Source organism: Bidens hawaiensis, unplaced genomic scaffold (assembly GCF_021521415.1).
Source record: "Bidens hawaiensis isolate Kalapana, Puna unplaced genomic scaffold, B.hawaiensis_p1.1 tig00022375_1, whole genome shotgun sequence".
NCBI classification, from domain to species: Eukaryota; Viridiplantae; Streptophyta; class Magnoliopsida; order Asterales; family Asteraceae; genus Bidens; species Bidens hawaiensis.
Window position 1 is genome coordinate 93,788 of NW_027493490.1, and position 18,236 is coordinate 112,023.

Genomic DNA, 18,236 nt, shown 5'->3' on the forward strand with positions numbered 1-18,236 from the left:
ATATTTAACGACCCGAGACCAACCGAAGATAAGAAATAATTTATCTCATCTGACCCAACATATTAGGACCCGACACCGCAGTTCCGTGATGCCGTATGAGCCATTTGGATCTAGATCTAGCTTTATTCAGGTGTTCAACCAACCAAAAACGAGCTTAAGGACCACCCTAGCTCAGATCTGGACACCCCAAAGCTACCTAGGTCGTAAATGATCAAAGCCAAATCAACCATGGTGGTTAACGGCGGCTGACGGCGTCGGAATCGAAGAAAAACTCCAAAAACGCGTAAAAATAAAGTTGGTCCGGACATACGACGTATAAGTATGTCCAACGTATAAGTATGATAAGCGTATAAGATAGACCATCGTATATTTATATGCAAGACGTATATGTACGTGGTGTGTATGTAAGTAGCGCATATGTATAAGGCGTATATGTAATCCGTATATGTATGTAGCGCATGTGTATAAGGCGTACATATACATGTAATCCGTATATGTATGTAGCTCATATGTACAGGGCGTATATGTATATAGCGTATATGTATAAGGCCGTGTATGTATGTGTAACGTATAATTAGGTGCATGTGGTATAAGTATAAGTGGGCATATATGTATGGAGTTATACGCTCAAAAAACCTATGCGTTGTAAATAACTTATATGTCTACAAGGACTTATACACTAGATGATTTTCCAAAATAAACAAAAGATAAACAGCGTATACGTACCTAAACGATAGACATGGACTTATACGATATATGAGCTAAAGATAAGTAAATAATTAATCAGGTAACGTTTAAAATGAAGATTTGATTTGATTAAATAATTGAACTTCAATTTTTTGATGAGGTTTTTAGTAAAGACTTATTAATGAAAATAATTTTTTTCCATGCTGACCTAGCAGCTTAACATCAGCCAGGGGCTCTACCCCTTGGACCCCGCTAGGGGTTACAATAACTTAGAAGTATGTTATTGCTAGAAGTAGTTAATTAATACTATGATTAATACACAGTTAGTCGTGCACATAAGGGTATAACCGTAAATTTAGAAAGGAATCGCTTACAGGTGAGTTTCTAGCCCCGTTTCCTTGCTATATTTTTGGGGTTGTGTGCATACTCGATGTTATTAGTTAATACACTTAACTTAAGTGGCAAGTGTATGATATATGAATGTGTTATGAATAATGTATGAATGCTATATGAATGTGGTATGAATGATCTATGAATGATTTATGAAATGTTAAGAGTATGTAGATATAAAAGTAATGAATGAATGTATGAAGGTATGGTTGCATGGAAAGAAGGGTACCAGACCCTAATAATATCCGAGGATGGAGGGTACCGGACCCTAATAATATTCGAGTTATGTAGGGCGAAATGCTCTTTATAATGTAAGAATAGTTATGGACGCACTTTGTATGTTAAAAAAAGAAAGTATGAAAGAATGAATGTAGGTATATATGGAAGATTGATAAGCAGGTTAAGTATATAATACGTACCTTCAGGCACTTATATGTGTATGTAAGTATGTTATCTGATTAACTAGAACTCACTCAGAGTAGCTGACTTTTAGTATGCACGCAGGTGAATAGATTGAAAGAGCTGGCTTGACAGGGGGACACATGGCATGATCAGAAGAGACTGGCATCCAAAGAAGATTTGTCATGATGTTTTAATAACTAATTTATGCTATGTTTTAAAGATAAGTCGAATGTTTTGTAACGAATGATTGAAGTTTTAATATTCCGCGAAAGTTTTTATTAACTCTGATAATTAATACTATGTTTATGAGCAAATCCAACACCAAAGTAGGCCACCGGGAACGGGGCCTTACATTTATAAAAATAAATATAAAGAAAGGTATGGTAAGGTTGTTTGGAAGAAAGGAACCTAGCCCTAATAATAATCAAGGAAGAAGGGACCGGACCCTAATAATATATGAGGTAGAAAGGGACCGAGCCCTAATAATACTCAAGGAAGAAAGGACCAGACCCTAATAATATCCGAGGAATGAAAGGGGACCGAGCCCCAATAATATTCGAGGAAGTAGGGCGTAGTCCCCTTTAAAACGTATAAGTATGTAAAGTAAGATTAAATATAAAAGTATGAAAGAAAGAAAGAAAGAATAAAAGGAAGAAAGAAAGAAGGTATATACTTATGTATTTACAAAAGAAAGGTAAGCAAGTTATATAATATGTATTTTCGGACGCGTATGTATAAGTATGTGAATGTATTGTATGTTACCCGAGAGATCTGCTTGGAGCCATGGGAGAACTGCTGAAGGGTCAGTGGGAAATGGTAAGAAAGATGGAGAGGGAGAGAATGGTGAATCGGGTGAAGCTGGATCTGTGAAAGTTGATGATGGAAAGAGAGGCTGAGGTGGGTGTAACTACAAGTCCTTCAAAGGATGTGACCCGCCGAAGCTAACTGGTTTGGAAGACGCAATCGCCACTCTTTAATGGATAACCGCCATGGATAGAATTATCCGCATTAGCGAATGCCGTCCCTACCAAGCTGTGGGTTATGCTACTCAATCATTCGGTGAAGAAACAATGTACTGGTGGGAGACGGTTGAGCAGAGGAAGGGCCGGGAAGAAGTTAAGGCAATGAGATGGAATGATCTAAAGGAGTTGGTGATGAAGAGGTTCTTCGCTGATACCGAAGTTGATAGAGTGGAGATGAAGTTTCTGAACTTGAAAGCGGGAAGGATGACACACCGGGAGTATACTACTGAATTCAATCGCATGTCTAGGTTGGTACCTGACATGGTGCACACTGAAGCTAAGAGGATCAAGTGCTACATAAGGGGGCTTCCGCAGAGTGTTCGCACCTTGGTTAAGGCTAGTAAACCCGCAACATTTGACTTGGCCGTGGAATTGGCCGAGATGGTTTATGAGGACCTTGCCATCAGTGAAGAGGAGAAGACTGAGCCGAAAAACAAGAACCCAACCCCAAAGCCAAATGAAGCCAATGAAGAGGGTCCACGTGAGAAGAAGGCAAGGCAGGAGGAGTTCACCGCTTGTGAAAAATGTGGGAAAAGACACCCGGGAGAGTGCAGAGTGGGATTAGGTGTTTGCTACAGGTGTGGAAGAGCAGGACATTCCTCTTGGGAGTGCAAAGATCATCATAAGTGTCACAACTGTGGAGGGCGTGGACACCTAGCAAGGGATTGCAGGAAGCCGAAGGAAGGACATAAAGCAGAGAAGAATGCTTGAGGTTTAACAGTCTCCTCGTTATGCTTAGAAAGACCGTTCAAGAAGGCTAGTTACTAGCCATGAGTTTTGATATGTGTTTTAATTATCAATGACTTAACGCGTGTTTTTATGTATTATTTTAAAGTTTAGACTGTTGTTGTATGAATTAATTATGCTAAGAAACTGTTACGAGTTGATTTTGGTTATGAATGATTGTTGGGTTATGATAAAACGTCATTTAGACAATAGCGTTAAATGGTACGAAACAAGGTCCCTTGGAAGGGCGAGGTGAGACTTGAAACATAGAGGGCCTCATGGACAAACTACCTTGAATAGCTAAAGCACGTGAACACCGCTCGGTGACCACAAGTCAGGAAGTGAGGAGGATAACCCAAAAAGCAAAGACGATCCAATAAAGTGCGTAGATATAGGAAGTTGTTCCCTTACAAGGAATAAGCTAGGTTTCGGGGACGAAACATCTTTAAGGAAGGAAGACTTGTAACATCCCGAAATTTCTAAAATAATATTTAATATATTAATTGCGTCTGGTGAAATAATTGAGTTAGTGGATTAAATAATAAATATAAAAGGATAAGTACGCTAACTAAAGGGAATTAATTATGGACCAAAAAGAAAAGATGGGCTTTGAGTCCATGGGCTTAAGGGAGTATAAATACCCCTTAAACCCTAATCCTTTCCATTTCCATCCATATTTTCCATCTTATTCTCTCCACACCATAAAACACACACATAGACACCACCATATGCGGCCGTGAGTAAGAGGAAGATTAAAGACCAAAATCTAAGCTAGATTCTTGTAAAGCTTGGATATTTAAGCAAGATACACGATTCAAGTCCATAAACAAAGCTAGCCGTGACCCAAAACCGTATAGAGGTACGTTCTTGACTTTAAAGGTTACGTTTTTATGAACGAATAGTCATGAAACTCAAACCTAGAGTAGATCGGGTCTAGATAAATCATAAAGTTGCAAACTTGATGATTAGAATGGATTTAACAAGCTTACGGATATGAACGGTTCATCAAGAAAACCCTAGATTTAGCTTAATAAACGTATTATGCTTAAAGGTTTACGCTTTATGCTTAAAACGGATTGAATGGTGATAAAAGGACACTAAAGAACGTAAAACGTTTAAGGAGGTTTAAGGTTTAGGTGATAATAAGGATAGTCATGAACCGATTAACTGTTATGGAACCTAAAATGGAATTAAAGATAGAAAATATGAACTGGAAGCACCAGACAAGGGTTCTCGGTGACCTGAGCCTCCATATTGGTTCTCGGTCAACGCGAGAACTCGGTCACCTGAGATTTCGGCCAAAACGAGTTCTCGGTCAACGAGAGGACTCGGTGACCTGGGTTCTCGGTCACCAAGAGGTTCTCGGTCAACACTAAGTTCTCGGTGGCAGGAGTTTTCGGTCACGAGTTCTCTGCCAAAGAGTTCTCGTCCAGTCCTCTGTTAGGTATTGGGCTGAATCCAGTTGGGCCCAGATAGTGAACAGATGGGTCCAGGTACCATAATGGGTAGTTGGGCTAATCCCATATCTAATACAAAGCAAACTAGCCCATTATCTTAGGCTTAGCAAATAAGCCCAACTTAGAAAATGATTTAAAATGTTAATGGAAAATGTGTTAAGGCAGCTAATGAAAATAAAATTTTTCCAAGATGACCTGGCAGCTTAACCCCAGCTAGGGGCTCTGCCCCTTGGACCCCGCTAAGGGCTGTCGCCCCTAGAACCCCGCTGCCAGGGGCGCTGCCCCCAGACCCCCGTTCATTGTGGGTTATATAAAGATAGAAATACAATATGAGTAGTAATAGTTATTTGATACATGTAAATATTATACAGTTAGCCGTGCACAGCTCAAGAAGGGAATAACTATTAACGGTGAACGTAACTGCATTCAGGTGAGTTTCTAGCCCCATTCATTGTTATGTTTTTTTCGGGGCTGTGTGCATACTCGATGTGATTAGTTAATACACTTACCTTAAGTGGTAAGTGCATGCTATATATATGATATGTGATAGATATGAATGATTGTTTGTCGGTACGCGAACGATCTTCGGATATTGCGCGTACTGTCAGGTTAATAATAAAGATATGAATATTGTATGTAATGTAAGGATGATTGCTTGTCGATACGTGAACGATCTTCGGATATTGCACGTATTGCCAAGAATAGTGATGATCGTCTCCTTATATGGATATTAAATGATAACTTATATATAGAGTTCCCTCAATGGATAATATATAGAGTGTTCCTTTGATGGAAAGCATAGTGTTCCTTTGATGGAAAGCATAGTGTTCCTTTGATGGAAAGCCTAGTGTTCCTTTAATGGAAAGCCCAGTGTTCCTTTGATGGAAAGTATAGTGTTCCTTTAATGGAAAGTATTGTGTTCCTTCTATGGAAGTATATAGGATGTTCCTTATATGGAGAATATATATATATAGAGTGTCCTTCTATGGAGAATATACATAGAAGGGGTAATAGTAATAGCTCTTTTAATAGATGTTATGTGACGTCCTCTTATGGATAATTATACAAGGTTAAGATATGTATGTATGTAAGATATGTGTTTGTATTGTATGTCGCCTGATTAACTAGAACTCACTCAGCGTAGCTGACTTTTAGTATGCACGCAGGTGAATATGATTAAAGAGCTAGCATGAGGTTGGCACATGGCATGGGTCGAACGGCTGGCATTTGAAGATTGAAGAAATGATGTTTTAATTTGATGATTTATGTTATGGTTTTAAAGAAAAGATTAAATGTTTTGTAATAATCGGTTAAAGTTTTATATTCCGTGAAAGTTTTAATAAACTTTGATTTGTAGAACTGTGTTTATGAGTAAATCCAACATCCAATATAGGGCACCGGTAACGGGGCCTTACATTATCCTGATCCTATATATATATATATATATATATATATATATATATATATATATATATATGGGATGGTTCAAGAGAGAACTGATATTACTGCAAGAAATGCGAGAAATGAATAAGAGCCACTAGTTTTGTTTTAAGTTTTTAAAGGCTAAAAGCTAAATAAAGTAAGTATTAATTATTCTCTTTCTTCAATTAATATAACTAATAAACCATAATTTTCTTTCGAACGGTGACTTTCACAGTTAAGCTATCTCACTGCGCGAACACGTCGCGCCCCGCCACCCCACTCAGGCCAACTATGTTGACATGATCGGGAGCCATGCTGGCATCCGAGTTTGGCTTGGCGTTCCCGGTAAAACCCAGTTGGCTCACCCCGCCCGAAGGCACGACATGTTTTAATGCTCTGGTAAAATCCGGTCGGAATCATGATTCGAACCCAGGATATCTGGGTCATCCATCATGTTCCTGGCCATTAGGGAAAGCCCCGCTGGTTAGCTAATAAACCATAATACTTATCTACTTAATTAATATAACTAATTAAATTATTATAATTGAAAAATATTAAGAACTCATTGATTTTAATAACTTATTTTTGTGTCTTGAATTTTTATCCTACACAAGTATAATTTATTCATACATTAAAATTTATTTCTATCCAAAACTAATTTCTTTCAACTCAATTATTAATATCCATCAACACATACTTACATCATAATGAATAATACCAAAAAACTATTTTACATGTGTTTGCATTAGATATCAACAAAAAACATACAATCCACACAAAAACGTATAATCTACACTTGTTATAAGAATAAAACAACATATAACCTACACACGAAAAACAAATAACCTACACACAAAATTCATCATCAATAAAATAAACACGCACACGAAAACATATAATCTACACACGAAAAATATATAACCTACACATGAAAATTTTATCCTACACAGATACAATTTATTTATACATTAATTTCTTTTTATTCAAGACCAGTTTCTTCAAACTCAACATATCAATACCATCAACACGTAGTTACATTGTGATGAATAATACAAAAAACTATCTTATACATGTTTGCATTAAATGTCAATAAAAAATATACAACCTACACAAAAACATATAACTTACACTTGTTCTAAGAATAAGAAAACATATAACCTACATACGAAAAACATATAACCTACGCATGTGTAAGATATGTGTATCTTTGTGTAGTCTATATAATTGTTGATGTCGAATTATATATGTAAGTTGTATGATTTTTGTATGTTGTACGTTTTTATTGCTCAAAACAGGTGTAGGTTATATAACTTTGTGTAGGTTGTATATATATTGTTTACATTTAATGAACACATTTGTATGATATTTTTTTTATTATTATTGACAATAGTTTTTATAGGCATACTAATTGAAAATAATATATATATTGTGTTTTGATATTTAATGTTAAAAACACGTTTATATATGCCATAAATTGAGTGGAAATTATTTTTTTATTATAAAGAAATAGTATTACATGAATAAATTGTATTTATGTTGAATAAAATGAAGAATGTGTAAATAAAAAATAAAACTAAAGTATTGTGTTTATCTTTTTAATTATTATAGTTAAATTAGTTAGATATATTAATTAGAAAGATATTTATTATGGTTATATTAGTTGTATTAATTGGAGAGAGAAAATGCATTTATTGTTGCATTTTTAATTTTTTGTTTATTTTTAAATATTTAAAACTTAAAATAAAACTAGTTGCTCATATTTATTTCTCGCACAAATATCATTCTCTTTTGAACTTAAACACATATATATATATATGTGTGTGTGTGTGTGTGTGTTTAAGTGGGAACTCAAAAAAAAGTAGGGAATTGGGTAACACCCATCTCAATCATTTAGATCATTTTCCCACATTCTTATGGTACACCTTCAATCACCTACAACACATCATTTTTGTATGAATGAAAAACACTCCAAAAAATATTCAAAAATATAATTAAAAATCAATGATAGGCTAATTTGAATATTAGCTGTTGTCCAAAATCAATGATAGGCTAAAGTAGTTAGTTCTACCTAGGTTAGATGATTATTGTTAGGTTTTAGTAAGTAGTTTGGATTGTTGATGATCATGGCTTGATTTGTTAATGTAAAGTTTGTTTTAACATTGAATTAGGTTGTGTTTAATGGCTGTGAATTTGTTAATTACACTCATATACCTCTTGCTTTGATTGATTGAATGAGTTTTGATTGATTGTTGCTTGTTAGGACTCATTACTTAGTGTTTAGGGTTTGTTTGCGGAGTGATCAACCGTAAGGTTTAAGTGAGTGTATTAATTGAATATAATCAGCGGGTAGACACCTTCTTAGAGACCGAGAGGTGATAGGAAGTAGGGTCGTTTCATAGCTTTTACTTGTTAGGATTAGGATCGCGCGAGAGCGGGTTCGGTTCTTGTCGGGTTTGGGTTTGTGAGCGATTAGTTGACCTAGTTTAAGTTGAAATAAATTGTTCTTCTATCCTTGGTTGCATAGTATTCGTCTCCATTAGGGTAGTGTATCGGTGAGACCGAGAGGAGAGTCGGCATTAGAGCACGTTAAAAATTCGTCACCCGGTTTGTTCTTAAAATCAACTAAGTGTAGGTTAGGGTTTGTTAGTGAGACCGAGAGGTAATCTAGCTTCCTGAGTGAACCTTAGTTGTGTAATTCCTTAGGAGCCACCTTCAATAGGATTCTTACCTAGGTAGACGTTTTCCCCATTGATAAATCTTATTTTCACAGTTTTGTCTAGTTTTCTTAATTTAAGTCTTTTAAGTTAATTTAAGTTAGGTTAAGTATTTAATAATATGAAAATCAATTTAAAAAAATATTATTATTAGGTGAGTCTTATTTAGTGTTAAGTATTAGATACGTTTTCACGTGTCCTTGTGTTCGACACTTGGACTTCCTTAGTGCTATACTATTAGTGATCGGTACACTTGCCGGTTTTGTGTGGCTTCTTTAAGAATATCGTTTAATAAATTTAAAGCTTAGTTGTGAGAGCATCGTTATACACACATCTTTTTTTTGGCGCCGCTGCCGGGGACACGGTTAGAGGCGTATTGAGAACGTCTCGAGTTAGGACTTGCCTTGTTTACTACTTGTTTTTCTTACTTGTTTTGTTTGTTAGTTTAAAATAGTTTAACTAATTTTAGTTTATTTTGTTTATTTTAATAGTTGTATGCGACGTACTCGATCTCTAGGACCACCAGAAACCGAAGGATTTTCCGAACAAGAGAGAGAGCTTCGTGAGAGACGTCGTACAAAACCGTCTTCCAGTTCATCTACGTCCATCGGTAATACATTATCTTCTCCTACTTTTTCTGAACCCGTCATTAGGGATAGGATTATGGGCGACGCGAATCCACCACCAAGGAGGACAGTTGCAGACCGGGCCCATCCGGTCGATGCTGGCGCGAGATCCAGCATTGCTCCACCAGCTATCGGAGTTCTCACGACTTGGCAGATTCCATCTAATATTCTGAACACGATTGCTCATTCTGCTCAATTTCACGGGTTGCTCCATGAGAACCCACATGCTCATCTCACTCGCATTACACGAATTAGCGACACATTTCATCTTGCCGGTGTATCCGAAGACGCCATCAAACTCCGAATCTTTCCTTTCTCACTCGTTGATCATGCGAGTCTGTGGCTTGAGTCCCTCCCACAGGGATCCATTGCTACTTGGGCTACCATGCAGACCCAATTTCTCGAAAAATAAGATCCTCCGGCTAAGGCCGCTCGTTTGCTAAACCAGATTCATTCATTCCAGATGGAGGACACAGAGAGCTTCTACGAGGCGTGGGAGAGGTTTAAAAATCTACTTGCTTTATGTCCGAACCACGGCCTACAAGACTGGGCGGTTGTTGAGAAGTTCTACAACGTAGTGACGTACGTGACTCAGAGTATGCTCGACACGGCTGCGGGAGGTAACCTATTGACGACGAAGGATACGGATGAGTGCATTGCCTTGTTTAACGGTTTAGCCATGAGTGGATACCAACGACCACCAGCTAAGAGTACCAAAACCGTCGACTCCTTATCACGCGACATGCATTCGGTCGACACGAGCACCGCACTTGCAGCACAGGTTGAGGCGTTGGCAAAGATCGTGAAGGACTTGCAGGTGAAGATTAAGTTGTGTGAGATCTGTAGAGGGGGGACATGATACCGTTCAGTGCCCCGTAGGTTTCCAGGAGGAGGCAGTCGACTTCGTTAATAATCCAAACCGAAATCAAAACTCTTTCAATTCTTATAATTCGGGGTGGAGGGGTAGCCAAAATTCCAACTGGAGGAACGGAAATCAGTCCGGCTTCCAGCAAAGTCAGAGCCTATTCCAGGATTCCGGTGACGGAACGAGTAGTGGGGAGAAGAAGCCAACGTTAGAGGAGATGATGGCACAACAGACAGAGATGCTGTCGCAGCTTATGACTCGAGAGGACTCCGGTCACAAAGAGACTCAAGAAAAATTTCGGGATCACGAGTCATTCATGAGAAATCAAGGAGCGTCAATTCAAAATCTTGAGCGGCAGATGGGAGAGATAGCAAGTCGTCTGAATGAAAGGTTGCCAAGTACACTTCCAAGTAATACCGAACAAAATCCGAAGGCATTCGCGAAGGCTGTGATGACGAGGAGTGGTGCAGGGGCACGTAGCGAGCCCGTAATTCAGGAGGCAATGAGAGGAGTCGTTAACGAACATGCGGTAGATTTAGAGGAGCAAGTAGACGAGGATATTCAGTTGGAGTCTCCACCGGCCAAGGTGCATCAGAGGCACAACCCCGGAAGTACAGCACAGGCCGAGAACCAACCATTACCCAGCACACCACCGAGAGTCTACAAACCTAGACTCCCATACCCCGGGAGAGTTCGTAGAGATAGAGACGAGGAGCATAACTCCAAATTTCTTGATCTTATGAAGCAACTTCATCTTAATATTATTTTCCTTGAGGGACTTACGCAAATGCCCAAATACGCAAAGTTCCTGAAGGATATTCTTTCGAACAAAGAGAAGTTAGCCGAAGTCTCCTCCATTCCTCTGAGTGCTGGTTGCTCTGCGGTCTTGCAGAGAAAGTTACCAGAAAATATGTCCGATCCTGGGAGTTTCACAATTCCCTGCATCTTGAGTGATAATACGGTTGTTCATACGCTGGTAGATCTTGGTGCTAGTAATAATCTCATGCCGTATTCCGTGTATCGAAAGTTGGGTCTAGGCGAACCGAGGCCTACTCGTATGAGTATCCAGCTTGCTGATCGTTCTGTGAAATACCCCCGAGGGGTGGTCAAGAACATGCTAGTTCGTGTCGACAAGTTCATCTTCCCGGTGGACTTTGTCATCCTGGACATGAACGATGATGATAGTGTCCCACTTATCTTGGGCCGACCATTCCTTGCCACTACACGAGCGTTGATCGACATCTGCGAGGGTAAGTTGATCTTAAGAGTTGGGGATGAGAACGTCACCTTTGACGTTCGACAGTCACTGAAACACCCCAAGTCTGCTGATGACTCCTTATACTTCATTGATACCATCATGGAGCATGTCGGGGTGTTTCTCAGCGAAATTTGTGGAGGATCTGCCTCCGACACCCAGATTCTCGATAGGGAGATTCCGGAGATTGAAACGGTTGCCGTAACCAATCAGTCCTTAGATGACGACAACGAGTCGCATACCCCTAAATCTGGCGTGTCTACTGAGATCGTACGAGACGATCCAATGGACCGACCTTCGGTCGAGAGTCCTCCTTCTTCCTTACAGCTTAAGGATTTGCCTTCCCACCTTGAGTATGTGTTTCTAGATGAGCAAAGGAAGCTGCCGGTTATCATTGCATCTGCTTGGAACGAGGTCGAGAAGGAGAAGTTGTTGAGGGTGCTACGAGAGCACAAGGAGGCTATTGCAGGGAAGATTATCAACATCAAGGGTATCAACCCTTCGTTTTGCACTCATAAAATCCTCATGGAGGAAAATTTCAAAACTGTCGTTCAGCCGCAACGGCGGCTTAATCCGAAAATGCAAAAGGTCGTAAAGAAATAGATCATTAAACTCCTTGATGCGGGGATCATTTTCCCCATTTATGATAGTGATTGGGTGAGTCCAGTCCAGGTGGTTCCTAAAAAGGGTGGCATAACTGTCGTCACCAATGAGCGGAACGAGCTTATTCCCACTAGGACTATGACGGGATGGCGAGTCTGCATCGACTATCGCAGACTGAATGATGCCACCAGGAAAGACCACTTTCCTCTACCCTCCATTGATCAGATGTTGGAGGGTTTAGCAGGTCAGCAGTACTACTGCTTCTTAGATGGTTTCTCCGGGTACTTCCAGGTACCTATAGCTCCCGACGACCAGGAGCAAACCACTTTCACTTGCCCTTACAGAACGTTTGCCTATAAACGTATGCCGTTAGGACTGTGTAACGCTCCGGCCACATTCCAGAGGTGTATGGTGGCCATTTTCCATGATATGATCGAGGACTCCATGGAGGTGTTCATAGACGATTTTTCCGTATTTGGGAGTTCCTTCGATCATTGTTGTCAAATCTTGAGAGGATGATGTCCCGCTGTGTCGACACCAAGCTAGTCCTTAAGTGGGAGAAGTGTCATTTCATGGTTCGCGAGGGCATTGTTCTGGGTCATCGGATCTCAAGTGTGGGGATAGAGGTTGACCGAGAAAAGGTCGAAACCATTTCTAATCTTCCCCCGCTTACTTCTGTGAGATCCATTCGTAGCTTTCTAGGTCATGTCGGGTTCTACCGCCGGTTCATCAAAGATTTTTCTAAGATCGCGAGACCCATGACCAAACTTTTGGAGAAGGATGCTCCATTTGTTTTTACTGAGTAGTGTATCAAGGCGTTTGATCTTCTAAAAGACAAACTCGTTAACGACCCGATCAGGGTCGCTCCCGACTGGTCGTTACCATTCGAGTTGATGTGTGACGCGAGCGACTTCGTAGTCGGAGCAGTTCTTGGACAACGGAAGGATAAACACTTCCATTCGATCTACTATGCTAGCCGGACCTTAAATGGCGCACAGAAAAGCTATACCACCACCGAAAAAGAGCTTTTAGCTGTGGTGTTCGCTTTTGACAAATTTAGGTCCTATCTGGTCTTGTCCAAAATGATTGTTTACACGGATCATGCCGCTATTAGATATCTCTTCAGCAAGCAGGATGCTAAGCCTCGTCTTATCCGATGGATCCTGTTGCTTCAAGAGTTCGATATAGAGATCCTTGATAAAAAGGAAGCCGAGAATGTGGCGGCCAATCATATTTCACGTCTAGAGGGAGTTGATTTAGGAGATTCGGGAGTCAGGATCGACGATCGTTTTCCGAAGGAGAGTCTGATGTTTGTTACTGCACAAGAGGTAGGTTTTCCATGGTTCGCTGATTTCGCGAACTATCTTGCTGACGGATACCTCCCGAAGATGCCATACCAGCAAAAGAAGAAATTCTTTGCTGACATCAAATTTTACCTTTGGGATGACCCGTATCTTTTCCGCATTGGTGCTGATCAGCTTATTAGGAGGTGTGTAGATGTCAAGGAAGGATGGCAAATTCTGAGCCATTGTCATGTGGGACCGTCTATCTTTAAGAGTTAAGAGTTTTGATCGCTGCCAACGTTTCGGCAACATTTATTCGCGAAACGAAATGCCCCAGAATGTTATTCAAGTTTGTGAGGTTTTTGATATTTGGGGTATTGATTTCATGGGACCGTTTCCATCTTCACGTGGAAACAAGTACATACTCGTGCCCGTCGATTACTTGTCAAAGTGGGTTGAGGCCAAAGCTCTACCCACGAATGATGCCCGAGTAGTAGTCCGTTTTCTAAAAAGTTTATTTGCTCGTTTTGGAGTCCCTAAAGCCTTGATCAGTGATCGAGGTACTCATTTTTGCAACTCGCAGATGGATAAGGCGTTGCAGCTCTATGGGGTCACCCATCGGCTTGCGACCGCCTACCACCCACAGACTACTGGGCAAGTAGAAGTGAGTAATTGGGGAATCAAACGTATTCTCGAGAAAACGGTTGGTTCAAATCGTCGGGATTGGTCCGACAAATTAGATGACGCTCTGTGGGCCTTCCGTACAGCCTACAAGACTCCGACTGGTTCCATACCATTTCGGATGATTTATGGGAAGGCCTGTCATCTTCCTGTTGAATTGTAACACCGTGCTTCATGGGCCCTTCAAAGGGTTAATCTTGATTTATCCGCCACAGAGGGTAATCGTTTCCATCAGTTACACGAGTTAGAGGAGCTCCGGGATCATGCATATGCACAATCATTTAGGTATAAGGAGCATACGAAGGAACTGCATGATAGGAAATTGAAGGGTAATAAGCAGTTCAAATGTGGGGATAAGGTCTTACTGTATAACTCCCGGTTGAGGTTATTCCCGAGAAAGTTGAAATCCCGATTGTCGGGAGCGTTCACGGTCACTGAAGTTTTCCCGTATGGCACCATTGAGATAAAAGATCAAAGAGGGAAGTTTAAGGTGAACGGTCATAGATTGAAGCACTACATAGGTGAGACGATAACTGATCAGACAGTCGAGGTATTCTACCTTGACTCATTCACCGAGGCGTAGACGTGATGGATGCATCACTCGGGAGACAGCCCGAGTTGTAGAGTTTGTATTACGTTTTTCTTTATTGTCTATTTTTATTTGTTTTATTTTTATTTATAAAAACATAAAAATACTAAAAAAATTAAAAAATTAATAAAAATCAAAAAAATTAAAAATTAAAAAATACAAAAACACAAAAATATGTTTATTTCTTATGTTTTTGTTTTCTGTTTTGTACGCCGCTACATGCGAGCGAGTTTGAGAGATTACAGGTATTATTGTGCGCATGGTAGCTCTGATAGCGTTTTGGAACTGGTTCACCCGAGGTTGCGGCCGCGAATGAAATGCTATACGGTCGTTCGATTCATACACAGTTAATGAAGAATCTGCATCTAAACCAAGGGAGTAACCCGTTCTCTATTTTATTTTCTGCTATTTTAAGTTTTACGTTTTGCTTTAAGTTTTAATTTTATTTTTCAGTTTTTATTTTATTTCTTTTCCTTGTTCTCATCGAGGACGATTTCGTTCTAAGTGTGAGGATGGGAATTTATTTTACTTAATTGTAGGAAAAATAAAAAAAATAAAAAAAGAAGAAGAATTTAAAAATAATGTCACTTGAAAATTGTTTTTTTTCCTACGTTAAGCAGGAAATGATATTATTACCAATGTGCTAACGAACTCTCGGAATTTTTGAAATATATTAAATAATAATAAAAGGGATGGTTTGCATATCTGTTTTGGAATGTGTCGGTAGGCCCAACTAGCTTTGATAGTCCTCTTTAGCATGTTTTATATATATAATAATGTAAAAACGGTGAAACCGAATTTCGATGCTTAGGGAGGATTACCATAATCTGAAAACTTTGAGATGGTAAGAATTAAATGCACTCAAAATAGCACACACCACATGTCCATCTTTTACGAGCTTAGAAATAGTTATATATTTTAGGGTGATATAAAAGATTGAAAAAAAAAAGAGAGAAAAAAGAAAAATATGTTTTGAAAGTTTGTTATGTATTGTATTATCCAAAGTTGTTCATGACAAGCAAAATGCTTATGAAGAAAGTTATGTATTGTAAAATGCCAAATGAGCATTGTTTAAAGTTAGAAAAAGAGGTCAATGATGCACATACTAGACAGGACATAGAGTTTACGTGTTACCTTGGGGATGGTGACTATGAGGATACACTATTGGGGCTCGAAGGTTCTTAGTCAATAAATATGAAATTAGGAGTTTATAGGACAAAATCCAATAATATTTAGGAATAGCTCGTACGACCTCCACATGACCATTCATCCATCCAAATTTCACCGAGTGCATCTAATTAATACTATCATTCAAGGTGGATCGGAGAACCGACCAAACTCTTGGTTATGTAAAGATCATGTTCGCCCGTTAGGTCACACTCTTTATTGTCATAGCCGCATTCCAGTGAATACTGATGGAGTCGGGAATGGAAAGATCTCTATTCTCGCAATAGGTAATCTCCTCCAGTCAAACCGACTTCATCTTTGTTTATGCTGCTAACTCTGACTTTGGTGGTCCTACTTCTATTTCATTTTTTTATTAAATTCATCAAGTTAGTACGTTCCTATTCAAAAGAAAAAACTGGAGATGTATAGCACTACCGAAATGCTATAGATTTTACTTCGATTCCCATAGAATCTATGGCACTTGCTTCCTGCGTCTGCGGCTGTTGCAGCTAAACTAACAGAGGAAGGAGGAGGGGAAGGGTGGGGGACATCAAATGGATTAGAGTTTAAATCTACAAGTCAAGGCCCGACCCAAGCCCACAAGTTCAAGCCTTACATGCCATATTATATTAATTAAAAAAAATAACAAAACCCTAACTCTACACAAAAGTTCCGATCGGCCAGAAGCTAGGGAAGAAAGAAAAATTGGTGGAGGCTAGGGTTTTGCGTAGGTGACGGCTGGGAAAGGAAGAAAAGGACCGTGGGCAGTTTGTTACAGCAGCTAATGGCATTATAATCTCATAATCTCAGCCATAAACCTTAAGTAATTCATTCATAAACTTTGTCTCTCGTTCAAGAACCCTAACTAGTTAAGTTTAAGCTTTTTGTTGGATTGTCTTGCAAGTAATTTGAAGTTTGACTTGTGTTTGATAGTTCTTGATCATTAAATGAGTTTACTTATGTTTATTATGACGTTTATGATGTTTAATTTGAATATTATCTGCTGTCCAAAATCAATGATAGGCTAAAGTAGTTAGTTCTACCTAGGTTAGATGATTATTGTTAGGTTTTAGTAAGTAGTTTGGATTGTTGATGATCATGGCTTGATTTGTTAATGTAAAGTTTGTTTTAACATTGAATTAGGTTGTGTTTAGTGGCTGTGAATTTGTTAATTACACTCATATACCTCTTGCTTTGATTGATTGAATGAGTTTTGATTGATTGTTGCTTGTTAGGACTCTTTACTTAGTGTTTATGGTTTGTTTGCGGGGTGATCAACCGTAAGGTTTAAGTGAGTGTATTAATTGAATATAATCAGCGGGTAGACACCTTCTTAGAGACCGAGAGGTGATAGGAAGTAGGGTCGTCTCATAGCTTTTACTTGTTAGGATTAGGATCGCGCGAGAGCTGGTTCGGTTCTTGTCGGGTTTGGGTTTGTGAGCGATTAGTTGACCTGGTTTAAGTTGAAATAAATTGTTCCTCTATCCTTGGTTGCATAGTATTCGTCTCCATTAGGGTAGTGTGTCGGTGAGACCGAGAGGAGAGTCGGCATTAGAGCACGTTAAAAATTCGTCACCCGGTTTGTTCTTAAAATCAACTAAGTGTAGGTTAGGGTTTGTTAGTGAGACCGAGAGGTAATCTAGCTTCCTGAGTGAACCTTAGTTGTGTCATTCCTTAGGAGCCGGTGTAGTGAGATTCTACAATCCAATAGCTTACTATACCTTTAATAGGATTCTTACCTAGGTAGACGTTTTCCCCATTGATAAATCGTATTTTCACAGTTTCGTCTAGTTTTCTTAATTTAAGTCTTTTAAGTTAATTTAAGTTAGGTTAAGTATTTAATAATATAAAAATCAATTTAAAAATATATTATTCTTAGGTGAGTCTTATTTAGGGTTAAGTATTATATACGTTTTCACGTTTCCTTGTGTTCGACACTCGGACTTCCTTAGTGCTATACTATTAGTGATCGGTACACTTGCCGGTTTTGTGTGACTTCTTTAGGAATTTCGTTTAATAAATTTAATGCTTAGTTGTGAGAGCATCGTTATACACACATCATTTAGTTTAGCTTTTATGGGGTTTAGGGTTTTTTAGCTTGGTGGGGGGGGGGGGGGGGGATAACACTTTTCATTAACATTTTACACTTAAATAACAAATATCATTAACATTTTACATGTAAAATAACAATTTTCATTGACATTTTACACGTAAAAAAACAAATCTCATTAACATTTTACATATAAAACAACTATTCTTTATGATTTTACATGTAAAATAAAATTTTCATTAACATTTTACGCGTAAAACAATAAATCTCTTTAACATTTTACATGTAAAACAACAA